We start from the raw sequence: 24,480 nt of genomic DNA, 5'->3' as shown, positions 1-24,480 counted from the left end.
ACATGCAGACATAGATTAGACTTATTCTTTAGACCAAGTATAGTATACTCCATATTGTTTTGTTGAGGACACAAAGTTCACAGTGGAAATCAAGTAGTTTTTCCTGCTATTTATACCCAGCTTCTTTTAAACCATATAGTCATTGAGTGCATTCACTTTCCAACTAATTGATGAAGTTCTGAATCATACCTATATTTGTTTAAATTCTTTGTGATTTAAGAATATGTTTGACCAGTTTAAACCAAGAGTACATGTACTACATAAAATTTCAATGTTGTGATTAAGATCCAGTATAGCAATATGTAGATGCCATGTTCAATATACATATTTGCTATCATTAAACTTGCAGAGACCATGAATCAAAATAATTCAAATGCTTCAAAATCATTTTATTTTTACTGCTAGTCAAAATACAGTCACTCAAGCATATCCTTTGTTAATTTGAAAAAAAAATGATAGTTTAACATTTATTATTAATACCATACCAAAGCACAAGATAGTGCACTTCTTACATAATCCAATGATTCATGCTGTGATTTGACATATTTAGATGTTTCTCATTTACAGTTCGATATACATGATATACAAGTACAGTGTGACACTAACCTAGTATCAGTTGAATGGATCATTACTATTCTGTTTTTAAGAAGTTTGCAGGGTAAAAAGTATAATAAAATAAAAATGTTGATACATTTATTGATTGCATATGCTAAAAACTTTGATAAAATATCAAACTTTGTATCATAACAGCTTTTACAAATTAATTCAATACATTCAAAGGTACAAAAATCAAATTATTTTCATCCACAGTTTTATCATATTCAGTTGAACAACAGCTACATCTATTATATAAAATGTATGGTAGTTGGCACTGATGGTATAATCAAAGAATACAAAGCTCACTTCTATAAATGTTATCCACTAGTAAGGCAAAGTCTCACTCAACAAACACTCTGGTAATGTATATCACCTGAATCCAAAATCTATGCAAGTTGTTCTGGGTTAGATTTAACTGCTCAATAACCCTGAAAATGTATGTTACATCCAGCATCAGAAGCAGGATGCATCATCTATGTTTACTGATCACCAAAGAGTATATTGTTACTTTGAATGAACCTTCTCTAAAAAACTGGTCATTAATCCAGAAAATCTAAGTCAAATCAAGGATTGGTACCCTGAAACATTAACATACATCATCTTTGCAGGTTTGTTCAACATACAGTTTATAATTACATGAGAATAGGACTGCTCAAAACACTTACTCTTGTGGAGTCCCCCATGTGGCGCAAAGGCTAGAGTGTGTAATCTAGAGTCGCAAGTAAGGATTTAATCCTTAAGTCTCAGGTTCAGATCCACTGGGGATGTGGGGACCAGTCCTTCAGATTCGACCGTATAAACCGAGGTCCCACCTCGCAGTTGATGTGGGCACAAAAAAGATCCCTTATTGCTCAATGACCCTGAGTGCTAAGTATAGGTCAAATTTTGCAGCTCTCCACCAGTAAGTAGTGGCATCTCCATATGGATGAAAAATTCTTGAGAGGGATGTTAAACAACAAACAAACAAAAACAAAAAACACATGAAGAAAATGTTGATCAGGTCAAGCATCTGAAGTAAATCTGTTAATGTGCTTTAATCCATGCAAGTTTGTCCAGTTAGAGCTTAGGAATAAACCTTGCTCCTTAAATTTTAACTGGGATGACAATGCTAGCTTTATAGCAAGAACTCATCTAGACTGTCCAGAAAAGCTTAAGAATATTTAGCAATATCTTACTTGCATGATTTAAAAAAATCTGCAATCTAACATTATTCTAAAACAATTTCAACAAAGTTTCTAATTTTCAACAAATTCAATGCACTATGAGATGAATTACATTTCTAAACCACATACACTCTACTTAAAGTGCAATATACATGCATTATACTGTATGTTAAATCTTTACAGTTCTCTTCAAGTACTCTAATAGTATATAAAATATGAAGATTACCAAAAGTGATCAAGCTTTAAAGTCCATTGAAACAATACAAAATTGGAGCAGAGCAAACACAGACCTCTAAAAACACCAAGTGCTATGGAGGAGAAAGCATTTTCTGCCATGTGCTCCTTGACATGATTGGGCAAATGGAAAAATCCACAAACAATTCAGTGTAAACAATTTTGATGAAAAACATTAGTCAACATTCAACTTAATGATAGATTAAATTTGCTATAACAATTAATTTACATGTAAGTGTACACACATGTATGCATACCCAATTTTACTAAATGAATTATTTCACAATATCCAAAATTGGACAATAATATATAGTTTCTAATCTAGCCAGACAACAGGAAATTTTCATTATCACTTAAATTACATGAAACTATTGATGTCTGTGAGCTACAAATTATATCTAAAAATTATATACATTTTAACAAGTGTTTACAGTTTAGTGTATTTATTATACACAAATGATGACTTAATTAGTAAGACATACCAGTAAAGTCCACAGATTGACTTCCAGATTTCAGCTCAAATGCTTGAAGATTTTTAGTGGCTTTTTCTCTCATAATTTTTTTTTCACTGAATATTTTCATTTTTTTTTCAAGACACTGTTTTTGTTGAGGTCTTTTAGCAGTTTGATGCAATCCAAGAACTCTGAGGGCAATTTAAGAACTCCTGAATTTCTTTCTTACCTGGCAAAAATAAAAATTTTAAAGTTTGAAATATATTCAACTTACATGAAGAAAACTAGTAAAACTAGCGATAATGTAATAGACCTTTCAGATGTTCCAAAGCAGCTACATGTACCTTATTAAAAAATATAAAGTTTGAAGTATTTAGAGTCACCTGTATTCTGAACAAGGGATATGTGTATTTGACAGACAGATGAATGAATAGACTGATCACTATAGAGCACCTTAGTCTTTTTTCAATAATCATTATATTAGTGAAAATAAAATAGGAACTAGAGTGCTTCAAGGAATGTATATGTCGCCTGCTAGGTATCTTCATTAAAGAGGTAAATAAATCTAAGAGTGGTCAGCTATTAATTTAATATTAGCATGGAGGTTCATGCATTTGCCTGCAAGGAAAAAAAAGGATCCAAAAGTAAAAGACTGGGATAGAATCTGGCAATCAAAGAAAATATAGTTCCCTAGTCCTCAAATGAATAATTAAATTGAAATTATGATGAATAATTATTTATCATTTTATTAATACACATGTAGGTGCTTCCAACAATCCTCGGAGGAAAGAGATTTCAGACTGTCTTTACTTTGTCACTTTGTCAGTCAACACGATTCATTGTAGAATACTGATCCCAATGTATTTTCATAGTATTTAAATAAGTTTGTGGTAACTGAATTTCATACAGTTTCAAAGTATAGTATCATGAGCTCAAAAACATATATAAATGCTAATTATCAAAACCCTGCCTCTAAAAATTTTGGAGATATAAGGTGTGACAGACGGACAGACAGACACCAGGTAAAGTGATCTCTAAGTGTCGTTCTGCTCTGCAGTTGACACAAAAATGAAACTTAGTCAATTTTTGAGCATGCATATCACTTCAGTGATGAAAGGAATGCTGAAGTGGTAAGTCTATCCTAATTATTTGAAAATACGGCAACCCCATTGGTCAGATATATAATACATATGCTGTCCAGCCTTAATTTCATTGGCATAAAGCAGCACAAAACAAGATTTGATTGGATGGTGCAACTTGTTTTTCTAGGGGGCGCTGTTGCAACCCTGGAAAAGAAAATAGGACTGGGGCTTGCCCTTTGGGGGCACTTACTGACCGAAAGTAAACAACAGAAATAGCAAATTACACTAGAAATATGTCCATAGGCCATGAATGCCCCGCCGAGTGTATAGTAATGCAACATGAAATTTTGTGTTAGTATATGAAGTTTGATGAGAATATCTTGAAAAGTTTCTTTAAAATTGAAATAAAAATTTAAAAAAAAATGAATAGATGATAAGTTCTCACCAAATTATGTATAGATGCATAGCCTTAGATAACAATATCTTAAATGGTTTAAAACCATGCAAGATGCAAATTAAAGAAAAGTGAGGTCAAGGTCACAGGAAAGGTCAAAATTTTTTGAAATAGTTGAATAGGTCTTACTAATCTTACAGCATATTAAGTTTGATAAAAAATATCTTGAATGATTTCTTTAAAACTGAGCTAGTCACAAGCGTGGCGCCATGGTTAAAGCGTCTGCTCTAGAGTCACGAAGTAAGGAATTGATCCTTACATCACAGGTTTGAATCCCACTGTGGGATGTGGACACCAGTCCTTCGGATGAGACCTTATAAACTGAGGTCCCATGTCGCAGTAGGTGCTGGCAGGAAAAAGGACCCTCACTGCTCAATGGCTGTGAGTGCAGAGTATAGGACAGAATTTGCAGCTTTCCACTGGCAAGTGGTGGCGTCTCCATATGAGTGTAAAATTCCCAATAGGGGCTGCAGATTACCTGTTATGATTGACCAAAATCCCTACTAGGCTTTAAACTCTTCATTCTTGACCTGTATATCGTCAAATGAGATTTGTCCAGTTAATTAAGGTAAAAATTACTAATTGATAAAACTGTAAATGATTTTTTTTTACCTGAGTCAGATTTTTACTTTTCTTAAAGGTGTCTGGATTTGACTGTTGGTTCCACCTATCTCAAGGAAATGATCTGTAACAGTAAATGTTAGAAATCATAATCTGTTCTCTATCTCCTATAATCACGAGAAAAGGTGTTAAAAATTAACAGATGGAGATAAAATCAGCAGTCATATTAAAGGCTTTTTTCAATCATCAATTTATTAGTGAAAATCATAAAAGTATTAGGCAAAAATGAAAAATAAATGTTGTCATTAATTAACCTTGCATATCTCTACAATTTTCTGATAAGAAAATTTATACCCGATAGATGCAATATAATCACCCTTTGCCTGCCCCTAAATTAAATTATGAAATTTTGATAGATTTTGATTTAAGCAATTATTTAAAACAAGGTTTTTTTAGGGGCACGTACCCCTGCTTTAGATTTATATAAAAAAAAAAAACTACAAAAAACGTGAAAACCTATTTCTATCTTACTGGTTTATATTTATTACAAATGTCCTCATAGTCAGCATAGCCCAGAATGGTAGACCGCAGACTCTCACCATGAACATTTTTAGTGTCCTGGTTCGAATCCATTTGTTGGCACATTTTTATTTTTTCAAACTTTTTACCTGTATAAACGCTAAAGAACGAGTGCACTTATGGGCCCCGGTAAAATGTGAAATAATGAAGAATCAAATTAAGCTTAATTTTCCATCTCAGATCATTAATTGATATCTAAACCCTAAATTCAACAAATTTTATTGCTGAAATTCATGAATATACAAAGAGCAAAGCCATACAATGTGGTAGGGGTCAGCCAACATTCGTGATTTTCTATAGTAAATCGAGGACAGTCATTCATTTCAAAGCTTTTGTTTATTGTCAGCCTAACGTTGTACAAACTTATGTGATTGACAAAAAATGCATTATACATTTATAAAACTTGTGTGAAAGTAGGAAATTTGTACAAGATTAGGCTTGTACTTAAAATATTAAAAAAATGTATGAAAAGTTCAATGTTTTTCCTATAGCAAGTAAGAGCTTAGATTTACCTGTATGATCTAGCTATGTTGAACCCACCCATGGAATAAATTATTTAAAATACCGGTAGTCACGTGAGTTCTACCCAGGTAAACATTCCTCAAAGATGCTCACTGTAAAGCATAGCCACGTTTTGTATCATTATATCAAAGTCATGCCGCATAGAGAAGTTTGTATGTACATGTATTTGGTTTTAGGAAAACGGGAGGGTTAGGAACACAGAAGGGTTAAGAGAGTTTAGTGTCGTTAAAATGTCATCATAAATAAAAGTGTCAAACATTTTTAACATTCAAGCAAGACAATGGTACCAGTATTGAAAGCCACCCAAATACACCTTTTTTCATTTTAAAATATAAAGGAACTAATGTTAATACTTATTGCATTATTTCAAATGCAAGCATACCAATTTCATAGTTTGATCACTATGGATACAGGCATCTATACAACTTCATTCAATTTTTTTCTCGGGTAAAATAGCGCAAGAAGTATCATTCGGCAAATGTGCCTGTCAATGATCCACCATCAGATTGTTCAAGTGTCTGATTTAAGATTTAAATGCCTCCTCCCCTTGATTTAAATAAACGATTGAAACTCAAAATGGGTTTGATATGACTTTCCAGATCTATAGGCATTTAAAAAACTTCATTTGTTTCAAATCCATGCTGATTGATGTTTTAGCGTGATTTTAATTAGAAATGTCCACTTGTGTTTAACTATTACTAAAAGAGAACAATTTGGTAATATATTCTAAAGTAATACAGCACTGAAAAAGGGCCCATTAAGCATTCCTTAAGTGCACTTGTCCTTGCACTTTGATTTTTTTATACAGGCTTTTGCATTTTACTTATATTTTCTTCCTTAAATGCATGTTTGGTGTTGATATAAAAGACATCTACAGAAATGCAGATCATAATTCTCTTTAACTAAATGCAATCAACCGGAACTATACCTCATTGTAAGCACACTTTGTTCGAGGACACTAATCATTCACTTTGTGTTACTCGATACTGCAGGTGTCAGGAAAAAGAATCTTGCTGAGCAATAACTGCTGTGTTTTCCTTTCAAGAACATAATGACATGTAATAGTACTGTTGTGCCAGTGGGAGAGATACTGTTCTATGCAGAGTAGATGCAGTTCATTCCTTGGGAAAAATGTGTGCATTGGCGATATGTTATGCTAAAAATGCATGAGGGTTTTCAGATTAGAAAAGAATGTGGTAAGGTCAGTTAAGGTTTTATGTCCCATTGCCATTACTCAGTCAGACATCAAGAATGACCCTCATACAAAGGATGTATAATTCTGTAAATACTGAGGTAGGATCATATGAACACACAGTTGACTAGAATGAAATATATCGAGATAACAAACAGTATTCAAGCTCAAAAGCCCATCAAAAAATACAAAATAGGAGCAGAGCAAACACGGACCTCCAAAACATCAGAGGTGGGATCAGGTGCCATGGAGGAGTAAGCATCCCCTGCAGACCGGTCACACACGCCATGTGCTCTTTGTCACAACTGGGAAACAATGGAAAAATCCATCGATAATTCAGTGTGTAAATAATGGCCTAACAATAAGTATGAAATACGTCACTCAGCATTTGACTTAATGATAAATTGTATTTGCTGACAAAGTCATTGTATCGACCATAGAATTTACAAAATGATAACTTTAAACAAGACTGCTGATATTCTTGTTTCAGCAACTTGTTTGTCAATAACTTACCTCGTTTTAAAAAAATTTCAAACATAGAGGATGCTCTTTCGTATCAAATCAACTGAGAGATATAAACCCTGTATGCAGGTGATGAAGGTATATTGCTAAATAAGTAAGGGAAGTTGACAATTGAAAAGTTAAAGCCATCTCATTTGTCATAAAGCTTGGTTGTTAGATTACCATTAACGTAGAACTAAAGCAATACATGAGAAACAAGAAACTACACACATGTGGCCTAAAGTCAGTGATCGGAACATACATCGATAAGCTTTTTCTAAAGACTGAAACCAATATTGGTCCTAAGGTCAACTCAAATTTTTAACTAGAAGTGTTCCTTTGATATACTATATTTTACTTATTTTCTATAGACTTACTATACCCTGAAAAAAAAAATGGAAAACAGGAACTAGCTGTTTAAATGACCTCGACCACCGAGGTTAATCTAAAGTTTGTCCCTGCCTACCTGAAAAACAGACTACCTCGGGCAGTCAGTAATTTCCAACTCTGGTTATGAGATGCTAAATGTTCAATATTTACAATCAAATGCTTATATTTACATTTTTAAATTCAGGATAGATTGAGAAAGTCAATAAAATCACTTCTATATTATGTCTGTATACTTCAACTGAGAAATTAGTTGAAACTGGTTCCAGAAAAGAAGCTGAAAATGTTCAATAGTTTACAGACAACACTTGAAACATGATGACTGAACAAACACAGATAGCAATAAGTAATTTAAATGACTCAGGTGAATTATAACCTGTTCAATCTAATAGATCCATCTTTTTTCTAATACGACGGTTGATCCAAAAGTTTGTGAAATTTAATTATCTCTAAAATTTTATTGTGATTTGATGAAAGCAAACAATAGGCATATTAATAATATGGAGTCTTTATGCAACAATACTGGATATTTTCACCATGTTCCAATTACCAATAAGGTCACACGAGCTTTCTGAACATTGATAGTTGTAAAATCAGGGGGAGACTTCTACGTAACGTCAAGTTAAGTATGTCATGTCACATTATAGGAGCGTTATAGGAGCATCTCACCCTCATGTTCAATTCGACTAAGTAATTCTACAGAATATTCTGCCTTTTTCTCCTTTTCTCTCTCAAGAAAAGCCTTGGTATCCTCTCACACGGATCAACTTATCTTAATATTACACTCATATTTCAAAAATACTCCCCATCTTTGCATATGGTGTTCCAATTTCAGAAGCAAAGTCAAGCACAGTACGTCAGCAGTCAACGTCCATCAACGCTTTTAAATTTGTCTATGAGAAAAACAGACCCTCCAAAAGGCGGCCACACCTTTAATCAACCTCCATGGAAGTTCTGTTTTTCTTAAATTTCTAATGCCACTGGTAAATCAGTTGCTTAATGCATTTTTCTCCAGCCTGTATCAGTAGTATACCCCTTTAAGTCAGAGTGTTCCCAAGATTTTAACAAAACTTATAACTTGACCAAAATGTGATGTTCTCTAACAATTAAAATATGAACAAGAAATCATCAACTAATAATCTAAATATCAAGTTAAATCAGTAAAACTCTCACAGAAAGGTATATTAGTGGTCAAGCAATCGTAATTATGACAAAATTTTCGTTTTATTTGCCACTTAGTGCAGGATTTTTCTTATTTCACGTATTAAGAATTAAAATGATAATGAACGAGTAAATGTCTCCCCTGCATTTTCAAACATCCTTTGCTATGGCAACTGCCATAGAGTTACTATCATAAATATTTAAACTATTGTTTATTAAAAAAATTCAACAAGTGTCTATATAATTCTTATTTGTAATTTTCAACCACTTACACTAATAAATAAATAAAAAATGAAGAAATTCCATGAACTTTCGAATCAACCCTCGTACATGTCAGTCATTAAATTTATATTAATATACAGTATGCATAAGGGAGACCAAATGTATTATTACTGCATTAAGGAGACCAACTACTATCCACATGTAAATCAGTATTTAACCACTTTCACTAATAAATAAATAAAATATGAAGAAATTCAACAAACTTTTGGATCAACCCTCATACATGTCAGTCATTAAATTTATATAATATGCAGTATGCATAAGGAAGACCAAATGTATTATTACTGCATTAAGGAGACCAACTACTCTCCACATGTAAATCAGTATTCAACCAATTTCACTAATAAATAAATACAAGAGGCCCAAGGGCCTTAACGGTCATCTGATTATAATACAACAATTAAGAGGATCCACAGAGTATAAAATGAACTGAAAGGTGAAGCTTTGTTGCCCAAAAGCAAGAAAAATAGGGTGATCAGGATCAACAAAATAATTAGTCTAGTGTTCATGAACAGTTCATAAATTAGGTTCTAATCTGTTCCCCATTTATCACTATCACCATACAGTTATTAACAAACTATTAGTGCTTCTGTACTACCCGGTATTTTAATTCCTCGTTGAAAATCTCTTACATTGGACTCTTTTGGTCTTTGATGAACATTGAATAAGACAAGTTATTTTTGTCTCAATTTTATTCATCTATTACTTACAAGTCTACCTGATCATTAAAACTATGAAAGTACTTTTTGTATTATACGATAAAAAACCTTGCATAATTCTCTTATACTATTAACCTTTCAAGTACATTATTTACAGTGATTCTCACGTCTGAGATTTTTCTCAAACATGCGTGCCACCAACGTTTTTTCCGACTCAGCTGAGAAAAAATTCTGAGATTTCTCAGAAAATCTTGAGATTGATGTATACCAGTCTCAAACAAAATCTCACAATTTTTTTTTTTATGGTACAATGATCGCAAATGTTGTGACAGTGCACATTTTAATCAATAAATACACAAAATTAACATACAAGCACAGAAAGGATGTTAATTTCTCCCAAAACTTGATTATCTTGTGAAGGGGGGGGGGGGGGTTAATTACGCGCATGTAAATATTCTTATTATATTAATATTGTCCACGCATGGAATCAAGCACTTTAAACTTTACCAAAAGAAAAAAATAAATAAAGAAAAAAATAAAGAATAGAATATTCTAGTGGCACGTTCGTACATAACATTTATATCTTCATTCGTACAGGAATTAATATAATTAATTTAATTCATATTTAAATGAGCTATTTGTGACAAGACAGTTTTATTACATGTAATTCACAATGTTCATGTATATCAGAAAAGGAAATATGATTAGATAAAATATCAAAACTCCTCGGTCCCATATTTTTTTTCCCAGGAAGTTATATTTTACTATTTATTAAGGTAAATATTATACGAAATATTAAAAGAAATCTGTCTAGAATTTCATGTACAAATTCTTCTGTTCTTACGAAATAATATGTAAATCGCCATTTATTTATTACAGATGATAGCAATCTGTCTAATTTGGTTCTTAATTAAATCTATAAAATTCTTGATTGAGAATTTGGATCGACTTTATACTCACAATGTATTGTGCGTACTTAAATCCTTGACCATTTATATTATTTATAAGAATAAACTTGACTTATGACCATTCTGAAATACATGTATAAATCACAAGAAGGACTGCATCTATTCAAATGTACTTGCTAGCTATAGTACTTGCAAGAATAGATTCTTTTTTAACAAACAGTATTTTTTAGTACGACAACTTACATTTTGAAGCAAAAAAGTATGATCCGTAGGTTCTTTTTTTTTTTTTTAAAATTACATCATTACGCAGTGAAACTTTTATTTACGATACAATTAGAAATTAATCAGTTTCTCATTACTCAATGAGCGTATGCGAGATTGATTTGGGTTTTCAATGTAACGATGATTATTTGTCAAGTGGTGCTATATTCGTTGTTTATTATTTATCTAAAAAAAAAAAAGAAGACTTTCCGAGACATTTTGTCACAGGGATCGTAGAAAAATGCGATGTGTTAGTTTGCCGCTTCCCTATACATGCCCTTAGTTCAAATTTCAGCCGGTTTTTCTTCCTTCTGGGGGGATATGAGCTGAAATTCACCGACAATTAAACAGTTCCTCGAGAAATTTCCTTGATAAATTAAATCCTGTAAAACTAAGCATGCGTATGTTACCTGCTCCTGGATATGTTTGCTGTTTTTCCACAATTATGGTATACTCGCGAAATTTATTACAGCATGTGAGAAATTTACATGATATAGGCCTACTGAGCATTTTTTTTTTTGTGGATCTGCTAGAAAAAAAATTCACTCAGGTTTATTCTAAATTTAAATAGTCCCTATGACTCATATTTTTTTTTTTTTTTTGCTATGGAGAATTAAGAATTATACAGATATATCTAACATATATAACAAACAAAGAAAAATGATTTCTTTTAATCAGTCTGGGGAATATAGTCTTGATCCGCCTACCTGCTACATGTAACGTCACAATGGTGGAAGTGACGCCTCGGTGTATGTTTTTGTGTGTTTATGTCGACAGACGAACCAAGACTACAAAGTTTAGATATGTTTTTGTGTTATTCTTCTGTAGGGATTTTTTACGGGGGGTTCAATGAAAATTGTCGCAAATGTCGAAATGGAATCCTCTTTGTTGAATGACTCGAAACAACAAATAAAAGACGAAGGAAGTGTGGGATGTGTTTTTTCGTGATATTCACTAAAATATTGCATAAATAACTGACTAAAAGGTAAATTCAATCATTGATTCAACAAATTCATGCATTTTCAGAAAAAAAGGTCGTATATAACAACGAGAATAAGTCCAAGATTTTTCTCAAATCTCAGCTTACGTGAGATGATCGAATCTCAGAGATGTTGGTGGCATGATGTTTTAGGAAAATCTCAGCTGAGGCAGAAATCTAAGATTTGAGGTTGAGATTTGAGCTGAGATTTTATACGTTGGTGGCCCCGAAGCCAGATGTTCAAAAATCTTTATGAAAACTTTTACTTGTTTTGCCTCTGATATGCCCAGGTGCAGAGAAGATTTTCAAAGAAATAATGCATTTTTTACTACAGATTCACTATATTATCAATAGAGCCCCCCCTCCCACACCTAGAAACACCAGAGCCTCTCACCCTGGGACCAGAAGTTTGCTCATCATACATGTAAGTAATCACTTTGTTTATCTGATTAACACTAAGGAGCAGACAGGATTATTTAACAGAATTAATGCATTTTCACTATATCATCAAGAGCCCCACCATTACACCAGCACATTTGACCCAGGGGTCATGCAATTCACTACTCTGGAAGAAGCAATCATGCTCATCATAACTATATGCTTAGCTTCTTTGCTTTTTAACCAGAAGCAGAAAAGAGTATTTTCAAAGAAATTTTGCTTTTTCACTATATAATCAATAGAGCCCCTCCCCCTTTTTCACCATAACCCTTGACCCTGGGGCTATGAAATTCACAATTTTGGAAGAGGCAATCTTGAATATCAAAACAATGTACTTAGTTTGTTTAAATAATACCCAGGGGCAGAGAAGAAGATTTTCAAAGAATTAATGCATTTTCACTATATAATCAATATAGCCCCACCCTAACACCAGAACCCCTGACCCTGGGGCCATGAAATTCACAATTTTGGAAGAGGCCCTCTTCCTCATCATAACTATGTACTTAGTTACTTTATTTAATACCCAGGAGCAGAGAAGAAGATTTTCAAAGAATTAATGCATTTTCACTATATAATCAATAGAGCCCCGCCCTAACACCAGAACCCCTGACCCTGGAGCCATGAAATTCAAAATTTTGGAAGAGGCCCTCTTCCTCATCATAACTATGTACTTAGTTACTTTATTTAATACCCAGGAGCAGAGAAGAAGATTTTCAAAGAATTAATGCATTTTCACTATATAATCAATAGAGCCCCGCCCTAACACCAGAACCCCTGACCCTGGGGCCATGAAATTCACAATTTTGGAAGAGGCAGTCTTGCTTTTCATAACTATGTACTTAGTTACTTTATTTAATACCCAGGAGCAGAGAATAAGATTTTCAAAGAAATAATGCACTTTCACTATATGATCTATATTGCCCCATCCTAGCACCAGAACCCCTGATCCTGGGGCCATGAATTTCAAAATTTTGGTAGAGGGCTCAATGCTTATTACAATGATGCGAACAGTTTGACTGCTTGATGTCCAGGAGTAAAGAAGAAGATTTTTAAAGATTGCATTATTTTTGGTGGTTTTAGCCCCGCCCCTCAGGCCCCAGGGGGACAGGGACCATGAAATTCACATGAAAGTCTAAACTCGATGTAATGAAGATTTAGATTTGCAAACAAGGTCATTACACTGACCATAAATTTCTCGACATGTAAAATTCTAAACAAGGCAGTAGAAAGCTCTGTATCATGGACTTAGTTGTCAGTAGGATGTCTTGGTTCAAAACAGTTACTACATAGAAGATACTCTTGCCGTTGCAAAATTAGTTGAAAGACGTAGACACCATCTGCAATTGATAATATAATGTGATTTTGTTTTCTTGCAGGACACGGCAATACTTTTATTCTTCTCATGTAGAAGTTTGCACATGAATTCTCCTTCATTAGAACATACAATAATAGGTCGGCAAATTAATGATCACAGTTTTTGGAAATGCGAATTATGTAAAACACATTGTTTGAAGGCTTTCATACCATCTGATGGTTTTGGGGTAAGAATCGTGATTTCTAATTTTCTTTAAATTTTCTACAGGTTTTTTAGAAACAAGATTTCATTAAAATCACTTCTTTAATATGGTAATTGTAGCACAGTGCTTCTTCACAGCATTTAGATATTTATCTCATGCACATTTAGAGCAATTTTTGAAATTTAAATATGGCATTCTTAAACATTTGTTACACCATTATACAATTACACAGGTATTTATATTTACTTCGAATTTTAACATGAAATTTGATTTGAGTAACATTTTTGTGGACATCCATGGGTTTTAACAGGTCTGGACGATTTTAATATTAATTGCCATAAATGCACAGAATAAACGACATGCTAAGGCAATCTTTAAAATAATGTTTGTTTGCCCTCTCCCTTCACCCAAAGATGCTATATACCAAATTTGGTTGAAATTGGTTGAGCGGTTTCAGAGAAGAAGCTAAAAATGTTCAAATGTTAATGTACATCGCACGACGACGGACGAAAACGGATAGCAATAGGTCACCTGAGTTACTCAGGTGACCTAAAAATATGAAGAAATTCCTCGAACTTTTGGATCAACCCTCGTACATGTCAGTCATTAAATTTATATAATATACAGTATGCATAAGGAAGACCAAATGTATTATTACTGCATTAAGGAGACCAACTACTATCCACATCTAAATCAGTATTCAACCTCTTTCACTAATAAATAAATAAAATATGAAGAAATTCAACAAACTTTTGGATCAACCCTCATACATGTCAGCCATTAAATTTATATAAAAATAAATATGCAGTATGCATAAGGAAGATCAAATGTATTATTACTGCATTAAGGAGACCAACTACTCTCCACATGTAAATCAGTATTCAAAACGAGAGATTTTAATACCCTAGTAATTTACATGTTTAGTTACATGAACTAAATCTATTTACCTTTGTCATCACGCAAGAACTGTTTTACATTCATCCAACTTTAACAACATTATACATGCATACAGTGTATGCCATACATTAGGAAGACCAGATGCATTATTACAACATTAAAGAGACCAACTACAATGGAACAATGAGACAGTATTCCAAAATGTTCATCCCAATACCATAGTAATTTCCCTTAATTTGTTTGTATTTAGATGACCTAAATCAATTTATCTCAGCCAGAATTGGAACAAAAAAGCTAGTCACACAAGTGGCCAAACACATGAACAGACAGATGGACATGATGATTCCTATGCTTATATACAACCATGCTTATATACACCCAAAGTTGCCAAAGTAGAGCAGATGCAGTGGTTAGAGCGTCTACTCTAGAGTCGCGGAGAAAGAAGCTGATCCTTACATAGCGAGTTTGAATCCCACTGTGGAATGTGGAGACCCGTTCTTCAGATGAGACAGACGTATTAACTGAGGTCCCGTGTCACAGTAGGTGCTGGCTCGATAAAGATCCCTCAATGCTCAATGGCCGTAAGTGCTGAGTATAGGACAAAAATTTGCAGCTCTCCACCAGCAAGTGGTGGCATCTCCATATGAGTGAAAAATTCTCAAGAGGGACGTTAAGCAACAAGCAATATACACCCAAAACTTTGATTGCAGAAGATTTTGTGATACATGCTTTACAAGTATACATATTGTTCATAAGGGAATAAAAATGCTATAATATATCATTAAGGAAAGCAACTGAAATTAAATGTGCACTTCTAATTGAACTAAACAAAATTACCCTTTGTCAGAATGTAGATTTATAAACAGGAAGGCTGTTTTTCTTCATTTTTTCCATGTCAGATTCAGACTGTTCTTCAAAAAATTCTGGCATACACCCTGTAAAAGTGAACAGTGCAGATAATAAAGAGCTTCTAAATAAACTGCATAATATTTAAAAGATCCACTTAAAAGGGATAACAAATGCATATAACTGCATCAAGGAGACCAACTGATATCCATATATATATAAATCAGTACATGTATTTTAATTGTGATATTTTAATATCCTAGTAATTTACATGTTTAGTTTCATGAAATAAATCTATTTACCTTTGTCCAATGACCAATGAGCACAAGCACTGATTTTTCCTCTTTTTTCTTAACGGAATCACCAGGGCCAGTCTGCGGTCCATATGATTCTGGCATATGTACACTCTGTAAAATGCATATTTGTACCATGTACAGGCATATGAACAATATTTCTATACTACATACATGCATCATTAAACTTAATAATCTTTTTTTTCCAAAATTCATTATTCATAGTGTTTTGCTGTTAGCAAAATTCAACAAAAACTATACTGTATATACTCGCCTATAAGGTGGTCTGCCTATAAATCAGTTGTATTTTTTGAGGTTATTTTGGAGGGATTTGCTATTGACCCGCTTATAAATCGGTACAACTTTTTGCCAGAATCAATTGACAATTTCAAATCAATGCTCTGATGTTTTAACCTGGTTTCAAAATACTAATCTTTTTATGACTCACCTATAAGTTGGACATAGAGTATATACAGTACCTGCATTATACATGCATTAGGAAGACCAAATGCATTATTGCAATATTAAAGAGACCATTGCGGCAAATGAAATCAATGTATGAATTGTATTCAAAACTACGGATGTACTAATTTGTCTGAAGTATATCATGATATAATGTGATACACAAAGACTTGAACAGGATATGTACATATACCCACATTCCTAAATGTAACAACAGTTTAAAAATCAATAATTTTTTTTTTTTTTTGCAAATTTCACTGTCTAATTTATGAAATATAAAATATTATTTAAAACCATAAAGCATAAAATGGTTGAAGGCTCATTTAATACAATAACTGACATAAATAGGATGTTTAATCTACATTTATTAATATTGTGGGTCATCACCCCATTTTTTGTGAAGGAATCGTGAAAGGCATTGTAATTCCAACTTGCTCACAGAGCAAGTTTTACACAGAGGACCAACTCTTTATTCAAAATTTAGTTTACATACTTAATTTTTTAACAAGTTTAATGGGTTTATAAAACTTTAAACTAAGTCAAAATATTTTGCTTTCTAAATATGGACAAGAAATGTTTTTTGCTTAAAATCACCTTAACTTCAGATAAAAAAAATGCACTGTGCTCATCCTCTTCAAATGCCTTGTTTGTAAATAACTGATAAAGGGTACATCTCACAAATGCTTCATTATTACAAATGTCTTACAGTAAATATAGGCATCACCACAACTTATTTCATTAGTAAGAATAAACCCTTAAGCAATGAATATAAATGCTGAAAAGTGGTGCATTGTTAGGAGTTGATCTTACTACACAAGTTTCGAGATTATCTCCATTGCACTCGGCACACCTCGGCCGATTCGTACCTCATCAAACGTTTGATGAAGGTGACGGAATCAGCCGAGGTTTGCCGAATGATCTCCATTGGTGCACTCTTTTGTTATGGAGGGAAGTTTTGTTTCCACATTAGCAGGCAGGTGGGACAGTTATTTATATATTGCATACATTACGTCATTGATATACTGTGAAACCTGTCTTATCCAACATGTTGAAGGGGAATAAAATCAATGTCAGATTAGACAGTGTGTCGGATTACCCAGTGTTGAATATTTCTGAGCATTATGATAAATGTCAGGTGACTTCATACAGAAAAAAAAAACATTTTTCGTTAGGTTTAGAGTACATGTGTATTTAATTGTCAAAGTGTGTGTGTGTGTGTGTTTCTTTGTTGTATAAAATATACCTTCGGCTGATTAACATTTCTTTGAGACACATCATTTGTTACAGCACTAGTAAACTCTGTAGTAATATACGATAATTTCTTTTAAACATGCAAAACAGATGGAACTGCCAATCACTTCGAGTTGTTGCAATTTAATTTTTAGCATTTTACTTACTAACAGTAGATATTAAATATTTTGTCTACCTTCTGTAAACAGTGATTTTATTTTTTTTTCTACACTACATTTCTCACCGATTTTTTCTGCATTGTTAACTTCTCAAGATAGACTGTGCTATTAATACCCTCTCGTGACTTTTCAAACAAATGGGACGTACCTCTAAAACATTGTTATTGCGATTTAATTTTTATCAAACAACATTAACATTTTAAAATTTAATGGGTCTACTTAAAGTGGAAGTTTTTTGCTTCCTGCAAATCTTTTATGTGCACAGTCTCACTTAATTCAGTGTATATTAACCCGGAAATGAAATATTTTCTATTAGACGAGATGCTGTCTTCAAATTGTGTGTTGTCTACATGTTATACAGTAGTTTGCTGTACTCATTTTTTAGGGAGACATGACTTTAAAGGACTCTGACTGCATGTTTGATTTCAATTTCAAGCAAAAAATCTTATTTATTCTGTTAGGTAAAGGCAATCTAAATATCAGGTACTCCTTTTTATTTTCTATCGCGTGGATGCTATTTTGTCAATGCGAGAATAAAATTGATAACAACGAAGAGTACTGATTGCCTAATTTTTAAATTCAAACACAGTTCATTTATTGTTTATATAAACACCATCAAACTAATACATGTAATTAACTACTAAGTAGACCAAGCTTGTGCCCAAATGGAACTAGCGACTAATTATGGTACAAATGTATAATTATGTCGAATTACCCAGGTAAAATCATAAGGTAATTATCTAGTCTTGTCGACAAAAAGCACCAGAATTCGGAATGTACAGTGGTCGGAATATACAGTGTTTTATTCTATATATATTATAAAGAAATTTTTGGGAATAAAATATTTAAGTTTTAATGGTCGGAAAGTCCAGTGTGCTGGATTGCACAGTTGTCGGATTGGACAGTGGACACTGTAACATCATAACTGATTGTCGGGATGCACTCTTCAACTTGAAAATTAAGGAATTAAAGAAAAGGCGTCAATTTTTTTCAATGAACAAAAAATCAGAACAAAAGAACCTAAGAATCAGAACAAAAGAAATATCAGTGGATAAGGCCACAATTAAAAAATTGTTGGTTTGGCATTGCCGATTGAGTCTTTAAACACTTGGGTCAGTAGGTAGGGAAAATATTTTTTTTTTTTTTTTGCTGATACAAAAATCAATGCTATTAAATCAATTGTGTTGTATTATTGCATTTTGTTATACAAATTAACAACTATGTCAAAACAGATATGAAATTTCACACGTCATACAGATTTCTAATACAGTTTCAGGTCTTGAGTGACAATTATGAAGCAAGAACTTCTGCTTTCTGCTTTCTGAGCAGGAAAGGGCATATACAAAACAAATCAAACAACACTAACAAATAAATGCTGAAATGATACATCGTGATATGTAGGTATATTGGGTTTGGATAATACACAGACATTATGATACGATACATCTCTCAAAACAATTTTATGATTCAATACATGAATCTAGACATTATTTAAGTTATAAAATTTTAATAAAATTACTTTCTTATTAATTTTTTTCTAAGGATAAATTAACCATAAATGTACAAACAAACAAACAAAAAAAAATCAAAAATCAAATCACTTGAATTGAAATTTACAGCAAGGTATTGCTGTAAAAATTATCATTAATATATTTGTCTAGGGAGGAATTGATGGGAATTGCTTTAATTTCTTTTTAAAAATTTCAAAATGATTTATAAATCATGATTGTCAAATGTCAATAAATAACACAATAAAGTAGATTCATCATTTAGTGTAATGGCTAAGCATTCAGATTTGTTGTGTTTCTCATATATATACTGAAACTTTGAATGACACAGTTTATAAACAAGCTGTCTTCTCTGTAGTAGCGGCACTAGTGAAGAATCCAACATGTTTCAAAACTTGTAAGAATGGCCTGATTTGAATGTGTAAGATACAGTTGCAATGCCAACCATGCCAACATTTGGCATTTGTTTATTTTTTAGTTATTTATGAACCAGCAATAATTAGGGCTGCACCAAATATATTGATACATATCTAGATTAATGAATATATCATATCCAAAAAATAACTTAATTCCAATACATTTTGGGCAGGCAGTTTTTTTATGTAATTCTGTGAAAAAGTTGGGAATTTCAATCACCAAAGATTATATTTAACCGTTTTGAATTAAAACTGATCAAAAATGATATAATCGTTAAGGAGGTAGCACATCTTAGATGATTATTACAAAATCATAAAAATACATAGACAACTTTACTTAGCATGTTGATTTTACAGTCAAGAAAAGTTTGAATTTGAAGTGTAATTTTTAAAGACAGTGAGACAAAAAATTAAAAATGAGTTGCAAAACAATTATTATTTTTATAAAATTCATGCATAATGATTTATAAGACTTTTTTGACAGAATTGTTAAAGAATCCAATATATTGCATATCGCATTAAAAAATGTCTTCTTCTTTTTTTTTGCTCAATACACAGCCCTAGCAAAAATGATATACAACAAGGACTTTGATTGGATTATTAACATTCATTCAATTGATCATAATTATTAACTGTTATTGCACTTTCATTTTCAAAATGTTGTTAGGTATGTTGTTTGTTCATTCTTTTGCATTGATATTATAATTTATAAAAGAGTATTTTAGCAGAAAAAAATTATCAATTTACCTTTCTTGGAATAAAGACATGTTGACCCTTGAGCTGAGATTTTCTCTCTTTCCATAGATGTGTTACACTGGGGTCCACATGATTCTAGCAGAGACCCTGTAAAAAAGGACTTAATTAATGAAAAGCATGAAGAATATATGCCTATTATACATATCTTAAATTCTAATAAAAACAATGTTTTTTAATTAAGATCCATATATTTCTAATGATTGACATAATACAAATTCAAAATAAAATATGCATGTCTATATTATACCTTAAGCAGACCAATTGCATTAATACATCCTTCAGGAGACCAACTTAAATCAATATTTGAGAAATATTTGTGAGAACAATAAATTTGTCTACTTTACAGTACTAAATGTACATGGAATCTATTGGATCATGTTACTTTAATTGACCTGCCTTAGTTCAACACAGTAATCTAACAAAGAAATTGAGCCAAAACAACATTTTAAGACTTTTTGAACAGTGCATGTTCCTATCATTTCAAAACCATTACCAGTAAAAAGCTAATATAGGAAAATGATGACAATTAATTAATATTGTACTTTCAGGTATATTAAATGAATCAATCTGATTCGTCAAGAAACATTTGTTAAAAAGCACTATTACCCACTGAATAATAAAACCACGCCCTCCAGTGTCGCAACAGTCAACATTGCTTGACGACGGGTGATATTCCAAAAAATAGTGACTGCGCAGATTTATGCGCTCAAGGTTCACTATTATTTGTATTTGTATAAAACATTCAGTATAATATAATAAATGTTGCATGTAGTTGAGTGTAACATTGAAAATTTTCACCCCTTGAAAACCAAATACGTCAAAAAGGGGATAGGTTTCTTTTCCAACTTCTATATAGTTTCGCCCCTGCAAAAACTGGTATAGACCTAGGAAATGTTTAAACGGGCTAAGAGAAATCAAATGCATCGAGAGTACTTTAATTGTTTTTACCCAAGTTACATGCCAAAAAAGATTCAGAAAGACGTCACATAAAGTTAACGTTGATTTGAACTGAAGTTAGGGTGTCAAAAGTCATTCACGTCCAAAAGTGACATTGATCATGTGTGGTAGATAATAAACTCCTACGAGCAAAATATGCTGGCATAATCAAGTGAGGATCTTTCCCTAATCCTATATATAAATCCATTTAATACAATATTATATGCACTTAAGCAGCTGTTTATGACATTGTAAAATTATATAAACAAGACCAGTTTATATAATTTATAACAAGACCGGTTTATACAATTTATATACCAGGGTAATTAATAATATAATTTATATAATTTTATCAAGATAAGTGTATGGGGTAGAGGGAGCAGACATTGAGAAACAATGTTGTCGGACCTCATGAAACTAAACTAACAGTCTTCCAAATAACCCGGGAGTCCAATGCCAGGGACCTGTTAAATTTGCAGCTGGGCATGTAAAAATTGTCAAATTACATGTCCGAAGAGGGCATATGTGAATCTTCTTTCATTGTACGATCTTTACTTGCCATTTATTCTGTCCTACCCCCATTATTCCCGTAAACGTTGCTATATGTAATGTCTTAGATGGATTGCCTGTCTACATTCTCGATACGACCTGTCAAATGATTGTCAATCTAATCATTGAAGTGTTTAGTTTAACCTATTTGTTTTCTCGAAGTTTCTTGCTAAATTACGAGACGTTCATCGATGCCACATACTGTGGCACTACAGTCATGATCCCATTTCTGAAATTCAGTTCAGCTAAACCTGCCAACAAATGACCAGCATGCAACTCAAAAGTTATTAATGAACAAAAACGCTTTAGAAAATGGCAATCACGGTGAATAAACACACGTGGTACAGTCACGGAGAAATACAATGCTGTAAAAATTAATATAAAACCTTTATACCTAATGTTTTTTTTTGTAGCACAATACTGGTAAATGTAAGAATTTTGAGTAGGGCATGTACAAATTTGAATGCGCTGGGTAAAAATGATAGGTCTACATGCCCGAAGGGCATGTGCTGAAAAAGAATTGTTGTGAAGACTGAACTAAAGTGACAGCGCCGGGTGATCATATAAAGTCCCTTTTATTACATAATAATTTGGCAAATTATCAACATATCACGCTAAAATTTCCAACATATCTTAACGGTGAGAATTTTTATTTTTTAAGTTGAAACCCTGTGACCTGTGAAAAAATGAAATTTGTATCATCTAAAGTCTTAAGATGTATCAAGGTAATTTTCAAAACAAATTTGCGGTTGGGGTTATAAATGAAGGATAAAACCAGAGACCTCGGAATGGAATACTTGGAAGTCTCTGGTTTTATTCTACCCCAACTGGAAGTTGTATCCCATCTAAAGTCTTAAATTTAACAATGTATCGAGGTAATTTTCGAGGAATAAATGAGTGCTCTACAATAAAGAGTCTCGACCAGAGACGTCTGAAACGATTTATTTGACAAGAAAAAAGTCTCATGAAGCGAACAATGTCATTTTAAAGTAGGTTAATGATTGATATATGAACAAAATACGAGCTTGAAGCAGGGTGCCTAAAATTGAGTTAGATACCTTGTGGTAAAAATAAGGGTAACGGGACGTTTCGCCCCTATTGACGTTTTGCGCTGAGACCATTCGCCCCAAAAGACGTTTCGCGCCGAGACGTTTCGCGCCCAATTTAATCTACATTGTCTACAACGATATATTACGATGTTTTAAGATAAATATTTATATATAAGGTTAATATTGACTGTGTTAAAAAAAGTTCTAAGGTTACTAAAAAACTTTTATGTTTTAAAAGTTGTTGAAAATAGGCTTATACCATAATTAAATGTATAATTATCCATGTGCAGATATAATTATGTTTATTCAGCAATCATAATTGTCTGATTCAGTTTTGTAATTAAGGTGTTATAACTATAATTTGGAGATTCTTCATCATGTCAAGATAAAGAGGAGAATTAAATTATGAGACGGGTGTCAAGTTCATTTTACCGTTGCTCAATAGCTAGGATGCACACTGACTCCAATTTTCTTTGCGATTTTGAGTAATGCTATATAAGCATGATAAGTTCTTATCAAAAATATACTTCTCAAAAAAATCTTTTCATATAACTAATTTCAAAAGTGACATTTCTATGCCTGTTACATCAAAATAGATATTTTTTTTCTTTTAAATCATCATGTCATTAAAATAATCACGAGTTGCTGTTTTCTCACATCATAAAAAAAATATTAGGTCATTTAGAAATATCTTCTTTTTTTTAAATAACAGGAATTCATTAAAAAAAAATCAGGTCTGACAATTTTTTTTAAATTTTAGTGTGGTTATGGGCGGGCTGGGGGGGATATACAGTGAAGTCGCCAATTACGGGTTATTGATTGAACCAATGGATTGGATTTATATAGCACAGTACAAAAGTTATTAAGAAGTTAATAATTGTTGTTAACAAGTGATAATTACCACATAATTGATTAATTGATCTTCGGCGCGAACCGTCTTGGGGCGAAACGTCTCAGCGCGAATGGTCTTTCCGGGCGAACCGTCCCGCACTCAAAATAAGTAGGGGTGCACCGTATATGAAACAAGTGCCTGTGATTGATAGTCTGAAATTTCTCTTCACATAAATATTATAAGCTTGCAGTGATCGCTATAAATCTATACAACAGTCAAGTTACATATGGTAAACTAACATAAAAACAAGATTACAACAGTCATGATTACAGAAGGTATATTTTGAAGACTCTAGGTCAGTAGGTGAATGTAAACAGGTAAACACACGTGGGACAGTCACCGCAAATAAATGAACCACAAAACGACTTATAACATTAAAATGTAAATATTCATCTGCACACAGAGTTTTGCATAATAATTTTAAAAAAGTGTAAATTAAAATATAAAATAAACAAACCTCAAACCTTGTAACAAGGCTTGTTTCCCTGCATTCTTATATCTTGTTCTCTGTCACTGAAAATGCAGGGAACCCAGGGTG

At 32.6% G+C, this 24,480-nt stretch overlaps 1 long non-coding RNA gene across 2 annotated transcripts; it reads right to left on the bottom strand.

Moving 5' to 3' along the window:
* Nucleotides 1–374: 374 nt before the first annotated feature.
* Nucleotides 375–24,480, bottom strand: LOC133193619 (uncharacterized). Of its 2 annotated transcripts, none has more exons than XR_009721951.1 (6): nt 24,400–24,480; nt 20,508–20,603; nt 15,975–16,079; nt 15,664–15,761; nt 4,595–4,667; nt 375–2,675 (listed from the first exon to the last, which is right to left on the bottom strand). It is a non-coding gene; the product is annotated as an uncharacterized LOC133193619 (long non-coding RNA). The 2 variants fall into 2 exon arrangements; XR_009721952.1 differs by having other exon boundaries at nt 24,407–24,440.

Source organism: Saccostrea echinata, unplaced genomic scaffold (assembly GCF_033153115.1).
Source record: "Saccostrea echinata isolate AGI-Se365-2 ecotype Australia unplaced genomic scaffold, CSIRO_AGI_Sech_v1 ptg000028l, whole genome shotgun sequence".
NCBI classification, from domain to species: Eukaryota; Metazoa; Mollusca; class Bivalvia; order Ostreida; family Ostreidae; genus Saccostrea; species Saccostrea echinata.
Note: the sequence above shows the minus strand (reverse complement) of the source record. Positions and strands in the feature narration are given on the sequence as shown.